Consider the following 19,115-nt stretch of genomic DNA (forward strand, 5'->3'; position numbering starts at 1 on the left):
ATCCTTTTTGCTGGCGGGAATTTCCGGGTCCGCCAAAGTTCACCCCCCCCCCCCCAAACGCCTATCCCACGCGGCGCGTTGCCACGGCAGCCAGCCGATGAGCCTTGCAGAGCGCTGCAGACTTCGTCGAGACCGGAAGATCCCTCTGCCAGTCAGTGGCGAGCTGCCTCTGTCGCCAGGATTCACGCTGTGCCGGGGGGTGGGGGGTACATCGGTGGGTATCCCAGCTGCTGTAATGAACACCTCTATTAACTCTTCTCATTGCTCGGAGGAGATCACTCCCAAACTCCCCCCACGCAGCTGAGGTCCCTCACCTCTGAAGACACATGAAATGAAGTGAAATGAAATGAAAATGGCTTATTGTCACGAGTAGGCTTCAATGAAGTTACTGTGAAAAGCCCCTAGTCGCCACATTCCGGCGCCTGTCCGAGGAGGCTGATACGGGAATCGAGCCGTGCTGCTGGCCTGCCTTAGTCTGCCTTAAAAGCCAGCGATTTAGCCCAGTGAGCTAAACCAGCCCCTCGTACGGGCGGGAAACGTTCACTCTGTTTCCCTCTCCCACCGATACTGTGCCAGAGCTGCGGACTTTATCCAGCATTTTCTGTTTTTGTTTCAGATTCCCAGCATCCTCAGTATTTTGCTTTCATTTTAGTGTTTAATTTGCGGCCTGTTCCCTTCCTGGGATCCCTGCCTGGACAAAGTTCTCTTTACTTTGACGGGATTTCTCCTTCCCCGTTCCCGCCTTCATTTCTTTCCATTTCCCTCCTGGTGTTTGACAAGGTGTTTGCCAAAACCCGCTTCCACAGCCTCATCTCCTTCCTCCGTGGCTATCTCTGATTCCCCCCACCGTGGATTTGAACCGAAGCCCCGTCCCTCACGTGGGCGGGACCACAGGTGCTGCAAGACCTGCTGTGTTCATGCAGCATTATCTGTTTTTACTCCTCATCTCTGATACCATTCCAGCAAATCTCCTCTATATCTGCCCCCCCAACCCTCACGTTTTGAATCTGTCCAGCATTACGGGTACCTCCGGGATTCTGGACATTCCTCAGACTGCTGTCCTCCCCACATTCTGATGTCCACACTCAGTGCCAAGCACCACCATAGGTCCACCTCTCTCTCCAGCAGCACCAACTCAGCCTGCTTCATATTCCATTTCATTCTTGTGGGGCAGCACGGTAGCACAAGTGGTTAGCGCTGTGGCTTCACAGCTCCAGGGTCCCAGGTTCGATTCCCGGCTTGGGTCACTGCCTGTACGGAGTCTGCACGTTCTCCCCGTGTCTGCGTGGGTTTCCTCCGGGAGCTCCGGTTTCCTCCCACAGTCCAAAGATGTGCAGGTTAGCTGGATTGGGACATGATAAATTGCCCTTAATGACCAAAAAAGTTAGGAGGCGTTATTGAGGGGCTAGGATGGAAGTGAGGGCTTAAGTGGGTCGGTGCAGACTTGATGGGCCGAATGGCCTCCTTCTGCACTGTATGTTCTATGTTCTACGCTCTTAGTCTCAACCAGCTCTGAAGCAGAGTGACACGGACTCTAAATGTTAACTCTGCCTCTCTCCCAAGGGCAGCACGGTGGCCTAGTGATTAGCACAGCTGGCGCTGAGGTCCCAGGTTCGATCCCGGTTCTGGGTCACTGTCCGTGTGGAGTTTGCACATTCTCCCCGTGTCTGCGTGGGTTTCGCCCCCACAACCCAAAAATGCGCAGAGTAGGTGGATTGGTCACGCTAAATTGCCCCTTAATTGGAAAAAAATAATTGGGTACTCTAAAATTAAAAAAAAACTCTGTCTCTCTCCCCACAGGTGCTGCAAGACCTGCTGTGTTCATGCAGCATTATCTGTTTTTACTCCTCATCTCTGATACCATTCCGGCAAATCTCCTCTATATCTGCCCCCCCAACCCTCCCATCCCCCCGCCTCGACATCCTTCTGAACGTGTGGTGCCCAGAATCAGTGATACAGGACAGTTAAACACAACCTGATGAAGGTTGAGAGAGCAACGTTCACTTCTCTGTTGCCTTTTGTGTGCATTGTTCAGTCTATTGCTAAGAATCAACAACAAAGATGTAACAGCCCGCGTTAACCCATCGAGATTTAGGTGTGAGCAGACATCTTTCACAGCTGCTGAACAATAACTAAGGAATAAATATGCTGCTGGCTGGATATTGGTGCTTGTGAGGACCGCATGGTAGCCCAGTGGTTAGCACTGTTGCTTCACAGCGCCAGGGTCCCAGGTTCGATTCCTGGCTTGGATCACTGTCTGTGCGGACTCTGCACGTTCTCCCTGTGTGTCTGCGTGGGTTTCCTCCGGGTGCTCCGGTTTCCTCCCACAAATCCCGAAAGACGTGTTTGTTAGGTGAATTGGACATTCTGAATTCTCCCTCTGTGTATCCGAACAGGCGCCGGAATGTGGCGACTAGGGAATTTTCACAGTAACTTCATTGTAGTGTTAATGTAAGCCTACTTGTGATAATAAAGATTATTATTATTAGTTTATTAATATGTTACGAACCCTGCCTGATGTTAAATGCGAGGGTATGTCAAAACCCAGAAAGGTAGCTCGGAACACCGGTTCTTAGCTGTGTATATTTTCAATTTGGTATAACGTGAGAAAAATGTGTGAATGATGGAGGAATAATGCAGTCATTATCTGAGCAATTAATAAAGAGTATTCATTAATTTGATAGAAAGAAAAGCACACTACAAGAAGGACTATAATACACTACAACATTTAATTATACTGATGGCCACACACACACACACAGCATTACATGAAGTTACCCCTCGATTCAAAACTACCTATGTTCCCTGAACTACGAGAAGCTCCTTTGTTCCCAATAACATCCAATATTACATAACTCTATGAGCTAAATCCAGCAGATAGTTACCATACACAGGTTATTTGCCAAGTTTGGGAAAACCAGCTTCAGTTTCCGTGAAGGCGAGATCTGCTACTTCTTTTCAGGATACTGTTTCTACAGCTGGACATGGCTGTAATGGTAGCTGTGTCTGTGTCCTTCGCCAGTCATTGTGCTATGGATATATCACTCTTTGTCTTTGATGTTACCCACCCTGTGTAGTAGGCTTTTAGATGTGTCAACTTCCTTATCTCTCCACTTTGAAGTAACCTTACTGTTTTCCTCTAATCACAGAAGTAAACACTTGTTTTTCTCATTGACATGCTCGTTTGCATCTCAAAATCTCTAAAGACCATTGCCCTTATCAACTCTCTGCATTATTTTATCCCAATTTTACTTTTTTAAATCTTACTTTCCTCCAATTCTAATCAGGTAGTCCTGGGCTTTGTTGTTTTAACAATTGCACCAAACGAGCTGAGGGAATAACTCAGCACATTTATAGCTGTTGGGATCAGCAACGATAATTTCAAGCTTTGTCATTTTTTGGTCGTACTTAAGTATTGCTGAAAAGAGAGACGTTTTGCCAAAACTTCTCACCTTACACTCAAATGGTAGGGATTGTTTGAAATTTGGCAAGAAAGCCAAATTTCAAATGATCACACCAATTTGAGTGCAAGATGAGGAGTTTATAGAACAAAGAAAGAACAAAGAACAAAGAAAATTACAGCACAGGAACAGGCCCTTCGGCCCTCCCAGCCTGCGCCGATCCAGATCCTTTATCTAAACCTGTCTCCTATTTTCCAAGGTCTACTTCCCTCTGTTACCCACCCGCTCATATATCTGTCTAGATGCATCTTAAATGATGCTATCATGCCCGCCTCTACCACCTCCGCTGGCAAAGCGTTCCAGGCACCCACCACCCTCTGCGTAAAAAAACTTTCCACGCACATCTCCCTTAAACTTTCCCCCTCTCACCTTGAAATCGTGACCCCTTGTAATTGACATCCCCACTCTTGGAAAAAGTTTGTTGCTATCCACCCTGTCCATACCTCTCAATTTTGTAGACCTCAATCAGGTCCCCCCTCAACCTCCATCTTTCCAACGCAAACAATCCTAATCTACTCGACCTTTCTTCATAGCTAGCACCCTCCATACCAGGCAACATCCTGGTGAACCTCCTCTGCACCCTCTCCAAAGCACCCACATCCTTTTGGTAATGTGGCGACAACTGGCTGTTCACCCTCCCCCTTCAGTATGTCCCGCAGCTGATCTGAGACATCCCTGACCTGTGCACCCGGGAGGCAACATACCATTCGGGAGTCTCGTTTTCGACCAGAGAAACTCCTGTACAGTAACGTTTTAGGATACATTTACTGCAGGTAGTAAGGCGAACAATTCTTCCTCCCACCCGAACACTCCTTTTTACGCGTTGATAACGTTTGTAAAAAGTACTCTCCCTCCCCCTGAACTTGAGGGCTGAAGTGTAGAGGGAAGCGGAGGCGGACTCTCTCCTCCACGGGATCTTACTTTGCTTTATTCTTATTGCGGCTTGGGCCCTGAGTCCTGGCTTTCGGGTATCATGGGGCTGGATTCTCCAGTTTTGACGTTATGACCCCATGCCGGTGTGAGAATGGCGGTGTTTTACGACCGAATATTCGGCATAAAATAGCCACCGATCCTCCGTTTGGCTGGGGGCTAACATGCCGGCAACGAAGAGCATCCGGTTCCAGCAGCCGAGACGGCCCGGAGAATTGCTGGGTCTGTGGCCGCCCATGCGCACAGCGGTGGCCTGCAGCGGCTGAGCCGCGCAACATGGCGACAGCCGCTCGTGGATCCGGCCCGCGAAATAACCCCCCCCTTTTGCCAGCTCGCGAACCCCGGACCATCCCCCCGCAGTGCCCCCACCCCCTGACAAAGACCCCCCTGCCCGCAGATCGGCCCTCGCCCGACTGTGGCGGGCTGGACTGAGTCCGCAGCCGCCACACCGAGTACCTGACGGATGATTGCACAAGCGACCGACGAAGCCGGCAACTCGGCCGGTCGGGGGCGGAGCATCGGGGGTTGGGCCTCAGGCCATGTCCCCCATCATCCCTTCCCCCGGCCGTTTCTGCCTCTGCAATCAGAGCGTTGACCGAAAACCTTTCGACTTGATCACGATTCGGTGGATCATGTCTCCTTGTTTCTCTGACTCGTTCTTCGGCGTCCACCTTGTTCAACATTCCAAGATGTGTTATTTGTCTTTCCCTCAGGAACGCCAGAGAAATATAAATTCTTTCACGCGTTTGGGGCTGTGATCCCTCAGGGCCGCCCGCCCCACTGCTGTGACTGGGGGCGAGCGGAGGATTGCTCGACGGGTAGCGTTCTTCTCCCACTACAGTCAGAAGGTTGTGAGTTCAAGCCCCACCCCGGGGCTGTGAGCTGACATTATCGTGCGGTACTGAGGGAGCGCGATTCTGTCCAAGATGCCATCTTTTGAATGAGATGTCAAACCGAATGGCTACCTGCCCTTTCAGTGGGCGTAGAAGGCTCTATGGCAGTATTTCAACAGAGAAGGAGGGCAGTTCTCCCTCTTCTGCTGCCTGAATATTTGTCCTTCAGCCAACAGCATTGAATCAAATGGCCTTTGCCCTTATCACATAGAACATAGAACATAGAGAAATACAGCACAGAACAGGCCCTTCGGCCCGCGATGTTAGGCCGAACTTTTGTCCCCGGTTAATCATAGATCATAGAATTTGGGACACAAAGGGCAATTTACCATGGCCTATCCACTCAACCTGCACATCTTTGGACTGTGGGAGGAAACCGGAGCACCCGGAGGAAACCCACGCACACACGGGGAGGATGCGCAGACTCCGCACAGACAGTGACCCAAGCCGAAATCGAACCTGGGACCCTGGAGCTGTGAAGCAATTGCGCTATCCACAATGCTACCGTGCTGCCCTTAAGAACAAATTAATCTACACTCCATTATTCTACCGTAATCCATGTACCTATCCAATAGCCGCTTGAAGGTCCCTAATGTTTCGGACTAAACTACTTCCACAGGGAGTGCATTCCATGCCCCCACTACTCTCTGGGTAAAGAACCTACCTCTGACATCCCCCCTATATCTTCCACCATTTACCTTAAATTTATGTCCCCTTGTAATGGTTTGTTCCACATGGGGAAAAAGTCTCTGACTGTCTACTCTATCTATTCCCCTGATCATCTTATAAACCTCTATCAAGTCTCCCCTCATCCTTCTCCGTTCTAATGATAAAAGGTCTAGAACCCTCAACCTTTCCTCGTAAGACCTACTCTCCATTCCAGGCAACATCCTGGTAAATCTCCTTTGCACCTTTTCCAAAGCTTCCACATCCTTCCTAAAATGAGGTGACTAGAACTGTACACAGTACTCCAAATGTGGCCTTACCAAGGTTTTGTACAGCTGCATCATCAGCTCACGGCTCTTAAATTCAATCCCTCTGCTAATGAACGCTAGCACACCATAGGCCTTCTGCACAGCTCTATCCACTTGAGTGGCAACTTTCAAAGATCTATGAACATAGACCCCAAGATCTCTCTGCTCCTCTACATTGCCAAGAACCCTACCGTTAACCCTGTATTCCGCATTCATACTTGTCCTTCCAAAATGGACAACCTCACACTTGTCAGGGTTAAACTCCATCTGCCACTTCTCAGCCCAGCTCTGCATCCTATCTATGTCTCTTTGCAGCTGACAACAGCCCTCCTCACTATCCACAACTCCACCAATCTTCGTATCATCTGCAAACTTACTGACCCACCCTTCAACTCCCTCATCCAAGTCATTAATGAAAATCACAAACAGCAGAGGACCCAGAACTGATCCCTGCGGTACGCCACTGGTAACTGGGCTCCAGGCTGAATATTTGCCATGCACCACCACTTTCTGGCTTCTATCGGTTAGCCAGTTCGTTATCCAACTGGCCAAATTTTGCACTATCCCATGCATCCTTACTTTCTGCATAAGCCTACCATGGGGAACCTTATCAAATGCCTTACTAAAATCCATGTACACTACATCCACTGTTTTACCTTCATCCACATGCTTGGTCACCTCCTCAAAGAAGTCAATAAGACTTGTAAGGCAAGACCTACCCTTCACAAATCCATGCTGACTATCCCTAATCAAGCGGTGTCTTTCCAGATGCTCAGAAATCCTATCCCTCAGTACCCTTTCCATTACTTTGCCTACCACCGAAGTAAGACTAACTGGCCTGTAATTCCCAGGGTTATCCCTATCCCTTTTTTGAACAGGGGCACGACATTCGCCACTCTCCAATCCCCTGGTACCACCCCTGTTGACAGTGAGGACGAAAAGATCATTGCCAACAGCTCTGCAATTTCATTTCTTGCTTCCCATAGAATCCTTGGATATATCCCATCAGGCCCGGGGGACATGTCCATCCTCAAGTTTTTCAAAACGCCCAACACATCTTCCTTCCTAACAAGTATCTCCTCGAGCTTACCAGTCTGTTTCACACTGTCCTCTCCAACAATATGGCCCCTCTCGTTTGTAAATACTGAAGAAAAATACTTGTTCAAGACCTCTCCTATCTCTTCAGACTCAATAAACTCCCGCTACTGTCCTTAATCGGGCCTATCCTCGCTCTAGTCATTCTCATATTTCTCACATGTGTGTAAAAGGCCTTGGGGTTTTCCTTGATCCTACCCACCAAAGATTTTTCATGCCCTCTCTTAGCTCTCCTAATCCCTTTCTTCAGTTCTCTCCTGGCTATCTTGTATCCCTCCAGCGCCCTGTCTGAACCTTGTTTCCTCAGCCTTACATAAGTCTCCTTCTTCCTCTTAACAAGACATTCAACCTCTCTTGCCAACCATGGTTCCCTCACTCGACCATCTCTTCCCTGCCTGACAGGGACATACATATCAAAGACACGCAGTACCTGCTCCTTGAACAAGTTCCACATTTCACTTGTGTCCTTCCCTGACAGCCTATGTTCCCAACGTATGCACTTCAATTCTTGTCTGACAGCATTATATTTACCCTTGCCCCAATTGTAAACCTTGCCCTGTTGCACACACCTATCCCTCTCCATTACTAAAGTGAAAGTCACAGAATTGTGGTCACTACCTCCAAAATGCTCCCCCACTAACAAATCTATCACCTGCCCTGGTTCATTACCAAGTACTAAATCCAATATGGCCTCCCCTCTGGTCGGACAATCTACATACTGTGTTAGAAAAGCTTCCTGGACACACTGCACAAACACTACCCCATCCAAACTATTTGATCTAAAGAGTTTCCACTCAATGTTTGGAAAGTTGAAGTCACCCAATAACTACTACCCTGTGACTTCTACACCTTTCCAAAATCTGTTTCCCAATCTGTTCATCCACATCTCTGCTGCTATTAGGGGGCCTATAGAAAACTCCCAACAAGGTGACTGCTCCTTTCCTATTTCTGACTTCAACCCATACTACCTCAGTAGGCAGATCCTCCTCGAACTGCCTTTCTTCAGCTGTTATACTATCTCCAATTAACAATGCCACCCCCCCCCCCCCCCACCTCTTTTACCATCCTCCCTAATCTTGTTGAAACATCTATAACCAGGGACCTCCAACAACCATTTCTGTCCCTCTTCTATCCAAGTTTCCGTGATGGCCACCACATCGTAGTCCCAAGTACCGATCCATGCCTTAAGTTCACCCACCTTATTCCTGATGCTTCTTGCGTTGAAGTATACACACTTCAACCCATCTCCTTGCCTGCAAGTACTCTCCTTTGTCAGTGTTGCCTTCCCCACCTGATGCTCTCGCCAGCTGGAAGGCCCAAACGATCCCTCCCCATGTTTCCGTGAGGCTGGTTGGCTCAATCGCCTGAGGGGGTTGTTGACAAATCCCTGGAAATCTGTTTTGGTCACATCTGTCATTTACTTAGGAGTGTGGTGGGTCTGACCACAGTTCGCCTGATAATTCACATGTACCTCATTATTACCCTAAATATTGAAGTACGATGGATATTGTAAATTGTTTTTTTTGTCTGAATTTATAGGCATCTGCAAAGATATTACTGGGGTAAAAGAATAGTGATTATTTGAATCATTTTCTTATATTTATATTCAGATTTTCTCAACTTTTTTACCTTGTGCAATATAATTAATTTTTTATTTGTTCACGAGGTATGGGTGTCGCTGGCCAAGGCAAGTATTTATTACCCATCCCTAATTGCCCTTGAACTGAGCGGTTTGCGAGGCCATTTCAGAGGGCAGTTAAAAATCAAACACATTGCTGTGGGTCTGGAGTCACATGTAGGTCAGACCGGGTAAGGACGGCAGATTTCCTTCCCTAAAGTAAAAATTAGTGAACCAGATGGATTTTTAACAACAATCGACAATAGTTTCCTGGTCATCTTTAGGTTTTTAATTTCAGATATTTTTTTCACTGAATTCGAATTTCAACATCTGCCGTAGAGGGATTTGAACCTGGGATCCCAGAGCATTGCCCTGGGCCTCTGGACTACTCATCCAACAACAATACCACGACATAGCTGCCTCCATGTTACCCTACTGAATGTATCAGGTAACATTTTCACAAAATAATTGACAAATGCAGATTTTTGTATTCTTACGATGCATTGTATGTTTATCTTTAATGAATGTCAGTACCCTGCTGATTTACTTTTGGGGTTTGGAGTCACGCCACTTCTGAAGCATCAAATGGCGTCACAGTGCTAAAAGGTTTGGGATGCACCTTTTGTGAAGTTCCCCCCCGGTGTCTTCAGCACCTCAATCTAAGCTACCGCTCACTGTGCAATACTGAGGGAATGCTGCACCGTCAGAGTGGGCGCGATTCTCCGCTGCCCACGACGGGTTGGAGAATAGCTGGAGGGCCTTCCCGACATTTTTCCTTCCCTCCCGCTATTCTCCCCCCCCCCCCCCCCCCCCCCCCCCCCCCCCCCCACGGTCGCCCCACGAAACAAATCGCTGCTCGCCGGTTTTTACGGCGAACAGCGATTCTCCCCAGGCCGATGGGCCGAGTTCCCAGGCCTTTACTGCCGTTTTCACGAACGCAATCACACCTGCTCTCACCGTTCGCGAAAACGGCCGCAAAGTGCCGTCCCGGACAACCATGGCACCGATTGGCACGGCCGCATCACGGCCGTGCCAAGGGTGGCATGGGCCTGCGATCGGTGGGCACCGATCGCGGGCAGCGGGTCCGATACCCGCGCACTATTTGTTCTCCCGCCACCCCGCAGGGTCAGTCCGCGGGGTGGCTGAGGGGCATGACGGCCCGCGCATGCGCGGGTTTGACGCGTCTGCGTGATGACGTCATCCGCGCATGCGCGGGTTGGAGCCGTCCAATCCGCGCATGCGCGGCTGACGTCATCGTGCGCGTCAGCCGCCGTGACGCTTGGCACGCGGACTTAGCGACGGTCACTAAGCCCACGATGCTGTGCTTCACGGGGCCGCGCTGCTAGCCCTGCCTGGGGGGGGGGAGAGAATCGGGTCCCGGGAGGGGGCGCGGAGGCTGCCGTGAAACACGGCCAGTTTCACGGCAGCCTTTATGACTCGCCACATTTGCGGATATCTTTTGGGCGAGACAGTCCCAGAACCAGCTGTCCAGGGCAACAAACCACAGGGCAAAATTAATAAACTTGCAGAATGGGCAAATGAAGGGGTGAAATTGAAAAGGAGGAAAATTTTGCTAACTCGTATTGAACCTGGATCAGACTGCACTGTGCGCAGTGCCAGTTGGCGTATTCTAAAAAAGATGTTGAGGCAGTGGAGAAGATGTTCAGAAGAGTTAAAAAGGTGATACCAAAAATCCATAGGATGGATTAGAGTTCAGATTTTATTTCAGTAGAACTGTGGAGTGAATGTAGAAAACTTTTATATTGTTATGGGCCAGAGTTTGGAGAACCCCAAAGTGTATCATGGAGTTCACCTGACCCACAACTTTTACTAGATTGTGGTATGGGGAGCACACGGCCCACTCTACAGGTGTGGTACAGCAGAAATGGAAAAGTAATTTTTAAAGCAAAACAATGTTTATTCTATGAACTCAAGTTAACCTTTTTAAAACATACAGTGAACATCTTAGCAACCATCAATTCAAATACAACCCCCAAAGATTACAACATTAAGTAATCCTTAATAACTTCCCAAACAAAATCCAGAAGACAGAAGAAACACCTTTCAACAGAAGCACATCAGGTTTACATTCACTACTGAGAACATTTATAATTTTGAATTCACCAAATTATCAAGAGATAGTATTTTCATGGCAGAGAGACACCTGCTCTGTCTGGCTTCAGCTCCAACACTGAAAACGAAACTAAAACACACCCTGCAGCAAACAGCCTAAAATGAAAGTAAAAAGCTGACAGACAGCCCAGCTCCACCCACACTCTGGCATCATTAATAAACACCCATTTCTTAAAGGTACTCTCACATGACAATATAGATGTATATATATATGTATTGTATTCTATATCTTTTAAAAATCCTGGTTTGACATACAGGAAGGTGGTGTGTAATTAAAATATCATAAAAAGTGAGGTAATCATTAATTCCAACCATGTTCTTGGTTACCTCTAAGGGGGTTAATGGAATACTGTGTATTTTGGAAGGTTCACTGGGGCATAGATAATTGGTATTAGTGGGATAGAGATGACCTAATTAATGGGAGGAGTCAGGTCTGTAGCAAGCGGTTTAGCTGTGGGAGTATTTAGTCTGGCAGAGACAGAAGGGTTTCCAGGTTGTGCCTGAAAGGGTCTCTCTTTCTCTATCCTTTTCTGAAAGGAAATCTCTGCACAATATTGCAGCAAGTAGCCCTGTGTTTGATAACTTTGTTTTCCAGTGGCTTTCGACCTGAGGTAGGCTTAGCTGAATTGGAGATTGCGAAAGTATAAGTTAGGAGTCAAAATGTTTCCTTTTAGTTTAAGACTTTTTAAACTGTTAATTGCAAAGCTACTTCCTGCGATGTTAATGTGTTTGATCCTGTGTTAAGAATAATGTTTGTTTTAACATAAAAGATCCCAATTTGTCACTTCTGGAGTGAAATATCCTTTCCTCGCAATTTTACAAATAAAAAATTATTGGGGATCCTAATCCAGTTTTCTGATATAAATTGGGGTCTGGTTGGGTATCATAACACCTGCGAAGAACTAACATGGTCAAGTTGCCATTTTATGTTCACATGTGAATGGAACAGAAGCCAATAGGGGCTGGTTTAGCTCACTGGGCTAAATCGCTGGCGTTTAAATCAGACCAAGGCAGGCCAGCAGCGCGGGTTCAATTCCCGTACCAGCCTCCCCGAACAGGCGCCGGAATGTGGCGACTAGGGGCTTTTGACAGTAACTTCATTTGAAGCCTACTCGTGACAATAAGCGATTTTCATTTCATTTTTCGTTTTCAATACGCTGCTGCTAACTTTCGCAACAAACTAGCCAGACCAGTATTCACAAATATTCACAGATTAGTAACAGATGATTTTATTCGGGGGAAGTGCCTCAGTTCCCCAGATACTTGAAAGATAAATTAGTAATTAGCTGCTGATTAGAAGTCAGTTTATGTTATTTCCCATTAACATTTCATATCAGAGAATTAAAGTACTGTTCCATCTGGGAAAGAAAAGACATGAACTTGGGATTCCCTCCCTAGCAACGGAGTGGTCCCTTGACTGTCGAGCTTTGAATCTAATGAATGGATCTTGAGTAAAGAAATTAAGATAAGAAAAATTGCTGAAAGCACGTCATTGTTCCATGCTCAAGACAACGTGCAGAATTAGCTCGAGCCAATGGAGTTCATTCTTGTGACATTGACGCATTGTTGACCAATTTGCCATTTCCAACAAAATTGGTAATATGGCCTTATGACATTAGCCTATAAACACAGGGTGATAGGAACCACCTTCTACATTCACCGAGCGAAGATAAACTGATTTAGTTCTTTGGGGACTGTTCAGGGTTCCTGTCAGGGCAGCGAGCAATGCTTGCAATAGAGGGTCAGTGGCGCTCGAAGGTTCCCGCCACCTTTGACCCCAGGAAAGTGCAACGACTTTCAGGGGTCGTTCAGGGTTGGTGTGAAGTGTTGAGGTCAACGTCCACTTCTTTTGAATTGATCCCCCATTTGAAGGTATCACGTTGATAGGGTTTCATTGATATGTATTCTTTACCTTTATCTTTCCCTTGTTAATTAGTTGATAAAGTGTAGTTCATTAAATAAGTTCATTGATTAGTTTTGTGGTTGATAAACAAGTGATTGCTTATTTGACGTCTATATCATTACCTTATTTTACTTCTAACCAATGAAAAGGACACATCTGTTGAAGTTTTTCATTTTGCACTCATCAGGACAGATTTCGCAACAATTTACACTGCATGAGAAGAGGGTGCTAATTGGTTGGCATGTGGACTCTGATTTGAGGCATTGCCATGGAAAATGCACCAGGGAACAGTTAACTATAAAGAATAAAGAACAAAGAAAAGTACAGGTTACTGATCGAGGTGTTAAGATTCAAAACAGAGGTGAAAAAGCCAACATAAGTGTACTTTACCTGAATGCTCGTAGTATTCGGAATAAGGTAAATGAGTTGATGGCGCAAATCATCGTGAATGACTATGATTTAATGGCCATGACTGAAACATGGTTAAAGGATGGTCACGACTGGGAATTACACGAGGGTGTCAAACTATACGGAAGGACAGAGTGGATGGTAAGGGAGGTGGTGTTGCTCTGTTATTTAAGGATGACATCCGGGCAATAGTAAGGGATGACATTGGTGCTATGGAGGATAAGGTTGAATCCATTTGGGTGGAAATCAGGAATAGTAAGGCGAAAAAGTCACTGATAGGAGTAGTCTATAGGCCACCAAACAGTAACATTATGATGGGGCCGGCAATAAACAAAGAAATAACTGATGCATGTAGAAATGGTACAGCAGTTATCATGGGGGATTTTAATCTACATGTTGATTGATTTAACCAGGTCGGTCAAGGCAGCCTTGAGGAGGAGTTTATAGAATGTATCCGCGATAGTTTCCTAGAACAGTATGTAATGGAACCTACGAGGAAACAAGAGGTCCTAGATCTTGTCCTGTGTAATGAAACAGGATTGATTAATGATCTCATAGTTAGGGATCCTCTCGGAAGGCGATCACAATATGGTGGAATTTAAAATACAGATGGAGGGTGAGAAGGTGAAATCAAACACTCATGTTTTGTGCTTAAACAAAGGAGATTACAATGGGATGAGAGAAGAACTAGCTAAGGTAGACTGGGAGCAAAGACTTTATGGTGAAACAGTTGAGGAACAGTGGAGAACCTTCCAAGCGATTTTTCACAGTGCTCAGCAAAGGTTTATAGCAACAAAAAGGAAGGACGGTAGAAAGAGGGAAAATCGACCGTGGATATCTAAGGAAATAAGTGAGAGTATCAAATTGAAGGAAAAACCATACAAAGTGGCAAAGATTGGTGGGAGACTAGAGGACTGGGAAATCTTTAGGGGGCAACAGAAAGCTACTAAAAAAGCTATAAAGAAGAGTAAGATAGATTATGAGAGTAAACTTGATTAATTGAACAAAGACTAGAGTTGGGTACAACTGAGGCTTTATTGCTCTAAGATGTGTGGCCTCCCACAGCAGCTGGCGAAATGGCTGCTGAATGGAGGACACGCATATTTATACTCCGCCTACTGGGCGGAGCCAGCAGGCAGGGACTACCGGCGAACCTGTCGTACAGGTCCTACCATACATCACCTAATAAAGGTGCAACAGTGGTTTACCACAATCCTGTCATAGTAAGAAGTCTTACAGTTGAGATTCAAACACTAGCTTTCGGAGCACTGCTCCTTCCTCAGGTGAGTTCCTCACCTGAGGAAGGAGCAGTGCTCCGAAAGCTAGTGTTTGTAACAAACATATTGGAATTTACCTGGTGTTGTAAGACTTCTTACTGTGCTCACCCCAGTCCATCGCCAGCATCTCCACATCATGGCTATCCTGTCATAGACTAGCGTCCAGTGAAGATACTGAGTTGTCGAAAGCGCGCCCCCCGCTGACCTAGGGCGCATATTGCGGGATACCGAACGACTTGGTCTGAGACTCACCTGAGGATTGATCAGTGCTCCGAAAGCTAGTGATTCCAAATGAACCTGTTGGACTTTAACCTGGTTTTGTAAGACTTCTTAAGAAGGGAGAAGGGAATAGATGCTTAAAATGATAGACTTCGAAGTGGCCTGTTTCACGTACATCCTTCACATCGTTCCTAAAGTGTGGTGACCAGAAAGAAGGTTTCTGTTTTCCGAAATACTACTATGCCTTAAGTGTTATGACAAGGAAAATGGAACTGAGAGAAAATAAGTGGTAAATAGTTTAAATGTCGTTCCCTTTATCTGTTTCTTTATTTGTATGTGTGATCGCCGATAGAAAATTTACTGGAAAATCAATAGACAGATGTAAGGAAATAAAACCTTTGACGCAGTGAGAACGGATGTATTGTTCATTAAGTTAAATCGAATTAGTTGGTTTCCCATGCCAATAATAGAACACATTGGAGATGTTATTCTTCAGGTTAGACTGGAATCGGAGACTCAGTAGATTAAAAATGGTAAAAATATAACATAAATCGGAGATTGGTTGTCATTGTTTCAGCTCAATAACACACTCAAAACCAATTTTCTAGAAGTTACAGCTTTCTCCCAATGCTTACACTGAGTTGCAGATTTAACCCTTGCTGTTACTTTTCAGAAGATCATAGGGACATAACAACTAGGATCGGAAGCAGGCCATCCGGCCCTTCCAATCTGCTGCACCATGCAACAAATCATGGTTGATTCGCTGTGGCTCAGTTGCCGGAACTTTTGACAAAGATCGCAGTTTCTGAGTTCAAGACTCACTCTCGAGGGTTTGAGTTCAAAAGACAAGGCTGAGGTTCCAGTGCAGTACTGAGGAGGTGCTAAACCATTGAGAGTGCTGCCGTTCAAATGTGATGTTCAACTGCGGCCCCGTCTTCCCTTTCATACGGAGATAGAAGATATTTCAAAGAACAGCAGGGGAGTTCTCCCCGGTTTCCTGGCCAATATTTATCCCTCATCCAACATCACAGAAACAGATTATCCGGTCATTATCACATTGTCCTTTGTGGGATCTTGCTGTGTGAAAATTGGCTGCTGTGTTTCCCGCATTATGACAGTGACTACACTTCAGGAGTGGACAGGCTTCCAATGGAGATTTTCAAACTTGGAGGAGAGGAGATGACTTGTCATCTCCATCAGCTGTTTCTGAAAACCTGGGACTGAGAAGAACTTCCTGCCGACCTCAGGGATGATGTCATCGCCACCAACTTCAGGAATGGAGACAAAGCGGATTGTGGGAGCTACAAAGGAAACTTCAGACTCTCCATCGACGGAAGATCATCGACCGAATCTTTGCTGGCTGCCTTCTCCCAGTCTCTGAAGAAATCCTTCTGGAAAGCCAGTGTGGATCCGGCAAACCGTGGAACAAGGCACATGATTTTCCCTCCTTGGCAACTTGAAGAGAAATGCCAGGAGCGACATCAACCACTCTGCATGGGGTCTTCATCGATCTGACCAAGGTTCAGTCAATTGGGAGATGCAGTGGAAGACCCTGTCAAAGGCCGGCTGTCCAGAGAAATTCATCAACATCCTCTGACTCCTCCATGACAAAATGTCGGCGACAGTCCTCGCCGACGGAAATGAGAGACACAAAACCTTGCGGTCAAGATTGGAGTCATGCAGAGGTATGGCATCGCGCATGCCCCCCCACCCCCCACCCCGCCAGCCCCTCCTCCATCATCATCGCCGCCATTCTTAACCTTGTCTAGAACGAGCTTCCCAGTGGAGTGGACATCGTCTACAGGATGGAAGGAAAACTTTTCAACCACAACCAGTTGAAATCCAACAAGAGGATGACACTGACATAACCCGTGGAACTTCAGTATACCGATGACATTGCCGTCTCCACTCTCTCAGAAGGGAATCTTCACGGTGCTTCACGGAAACATACCAAAGAATCGGTCTCAACCTCAAGAAGACTCAAGTCCTTTACCAGCCCACCTCAGGGCAAGATCCGGTCCCTCCCTCCATGAAGATCTGCGGAGAAACCCGACCCAACATGGGACATTCGCCCTATTTGGGGGTCACATCTCATCTAAGGCTGACATCGGTGAGGAGATCCAATATTGGATCCAATCTGCAAGGGTCTCCTACGGACACCTAAGAAGAGACCTACTTGGAGGAACCTCCTGATTGAAGGGACATAATCCTTTGAGGACACCCAATAGCAAGAGGAGGCCTGGAAATGGAGCCGGAGAAAGGAATCCCAGTGATCGAGAGTCCGAGGACCGATCCCATCTCCAGAAACATGTGCCGAGTGTACGGTCGAGAATGTGGTTCTCGGATCGGGCTCATCGGCCACGCGTGGATCCACAGAACCCATCACCAAACAAAGAGTTTCTTAGGTGGATGATCATACTCATTAGTGAGTGATCGCCGAAGACGGTTACAGGCTGAGAAGGAATGGGTGACTGCCAGACAGTCAAGAAGGGACAAGCAGGTTGGGCAGGAGTCCCTGGGGTGGCTCTCAATCCCCAACTCGCTTTGAAATAATAGTGAGAGTGATAGTTCCCCTGGGGACAGTAACAATGTAAAAAGGATAGAGGGGGAAGAGGTTGTAAAGTGTGTTCGAAGAATTTTTCAAAGTTTTGGCCAACAAAAATAGAGGGGGAATGCAAGGTGGCACAGTGGTTAGCACTGCTGCCTCAAAGCACCAAGGACCCGGGTTTGATTCCCGGCTTGGGTCACCGTCTGTGCGGAGTCTGCACGTTCTCCCCGTGTCTGCGTGGGTTTCCTCTGGGCGCTCCGGTTTCCTCCTGCAGCCTTTCCATTCTCCCCATGTTTAACGGCAACTTCGACTTTGCCCACGTTTGGTGGGAGTCCAGGATCATCTTGACGGGAAGTTGGGGGATTTCCTCAAACACATCCTCATCTACGATTGTATCACAATTTAGGAGTCCTTTGAAGTGTTCTCTCCATCAAAGGCTGATGTTTTTTCCGTCTCTCAAGAGGGTTCTGTCCTTACTCTGCACCAGTTTGAGGCCTAGGGTATTGGGCCCATATATTTCCTCGGTGGCACAGAGGAAGCCCCTAGTGTTGGGCTTGTCGGCGAGGAGTTGCAGTCCCTTAGCTTTCTCAGTCTACCATTGGTTTTGATTTCCCTAGTTCTTTGTAGCTTCGCCTTGGAGGATAGCCAAGCTCTCCTCTTTGCCTTGCTGGTTATGTAATTTTACCAGGCACGGAGAGCTTGCCTCTTCTTCTCGATGAGGTCTTCGATGGTGTGGTTATTCTTCTTGAACAATTTTGGTTCATAAGTTCACAAGATATAGGCGCAGAATTAGGCCATTCGGCCCATCAAGTCTGTCCGCCATTCTATCATGGCTGGTATGTTCCTCATCTACTCCCCACAATGTTACAGACCCAAGAGCTGGATTGCAAAATCAGCCAGGGCATCTCCTCCCTGGAACACATGATCTGGGAGCAGGAGTGGGCATTTAGCCTCCCGGGCCTAACACCCTCAATATGATCATGGCTGATCCCATCCTGGCCTCAACTCCACCATCATGCCCGTTCTCTATAACCCTTCAACCCATTACCATTGTTATTTTCTGCTCTTGTAGCCAATGGCTTCTTCACAGCTTGAGATGATGGCTCTTCAGCTCTTCCCAGTTTTCCTCCATTCCATTAGAATTTGGGAATTTTGGAGATGACATTGTTGGAAGTTCACGAGCATGTTTGGCTCTTACGGTCGCTCAAGATTGATATTTGTTCTGAGCTGTTTCTTCATCTTCCGGACATAGAGGAGCGGATGAACCATGATCTGTTTAAAAAATTGTTCCTGGACATGGGCATTGCCGGCTGGGCTAGAATTTAATGCCCATTACTAATTGTTTTCAGGGGGCAGCTGTGGATCTGGAGTCACCCGTACCAGCCTCCCTGAACAGGTGCCGGAATGTGGCGACTAGGGGCTTTTAACAGTAACTTCATTGAAGACTACTTGTGACAATAAGCGATTTTCATTTCATTTCACATTTAGGCCAGGCCGGGTAAGGATGGCAGATTTCCTTCCATGAAGGACATTAATGAACCAGATGGGTTTTCACGACAATCGACAATGGAGAAGAAGGGGCAAGCTCTCCGTGCCTGGTACAAATACATAACCAGCAAGGCAAAGAGGAGAGCTTGGCTATCCACCAAGGCGAAG

This window comes from Scyliorhinus canicula, chromosome 5 (genome assembly GCF_902713615.1).
Source record: "Scyliorhinus canicula chromosome 5, sScyCan1.1, whole genome shotgun sequence".
In the NCBI taxonomy this organism is placed as follows: Eukaryota; Metazoa; Chordata; class Chondrichthyes; order Carcharhiniformes; family Scyliorhinidae; genus Scyliorhinus; species Scyliorhinus canicula.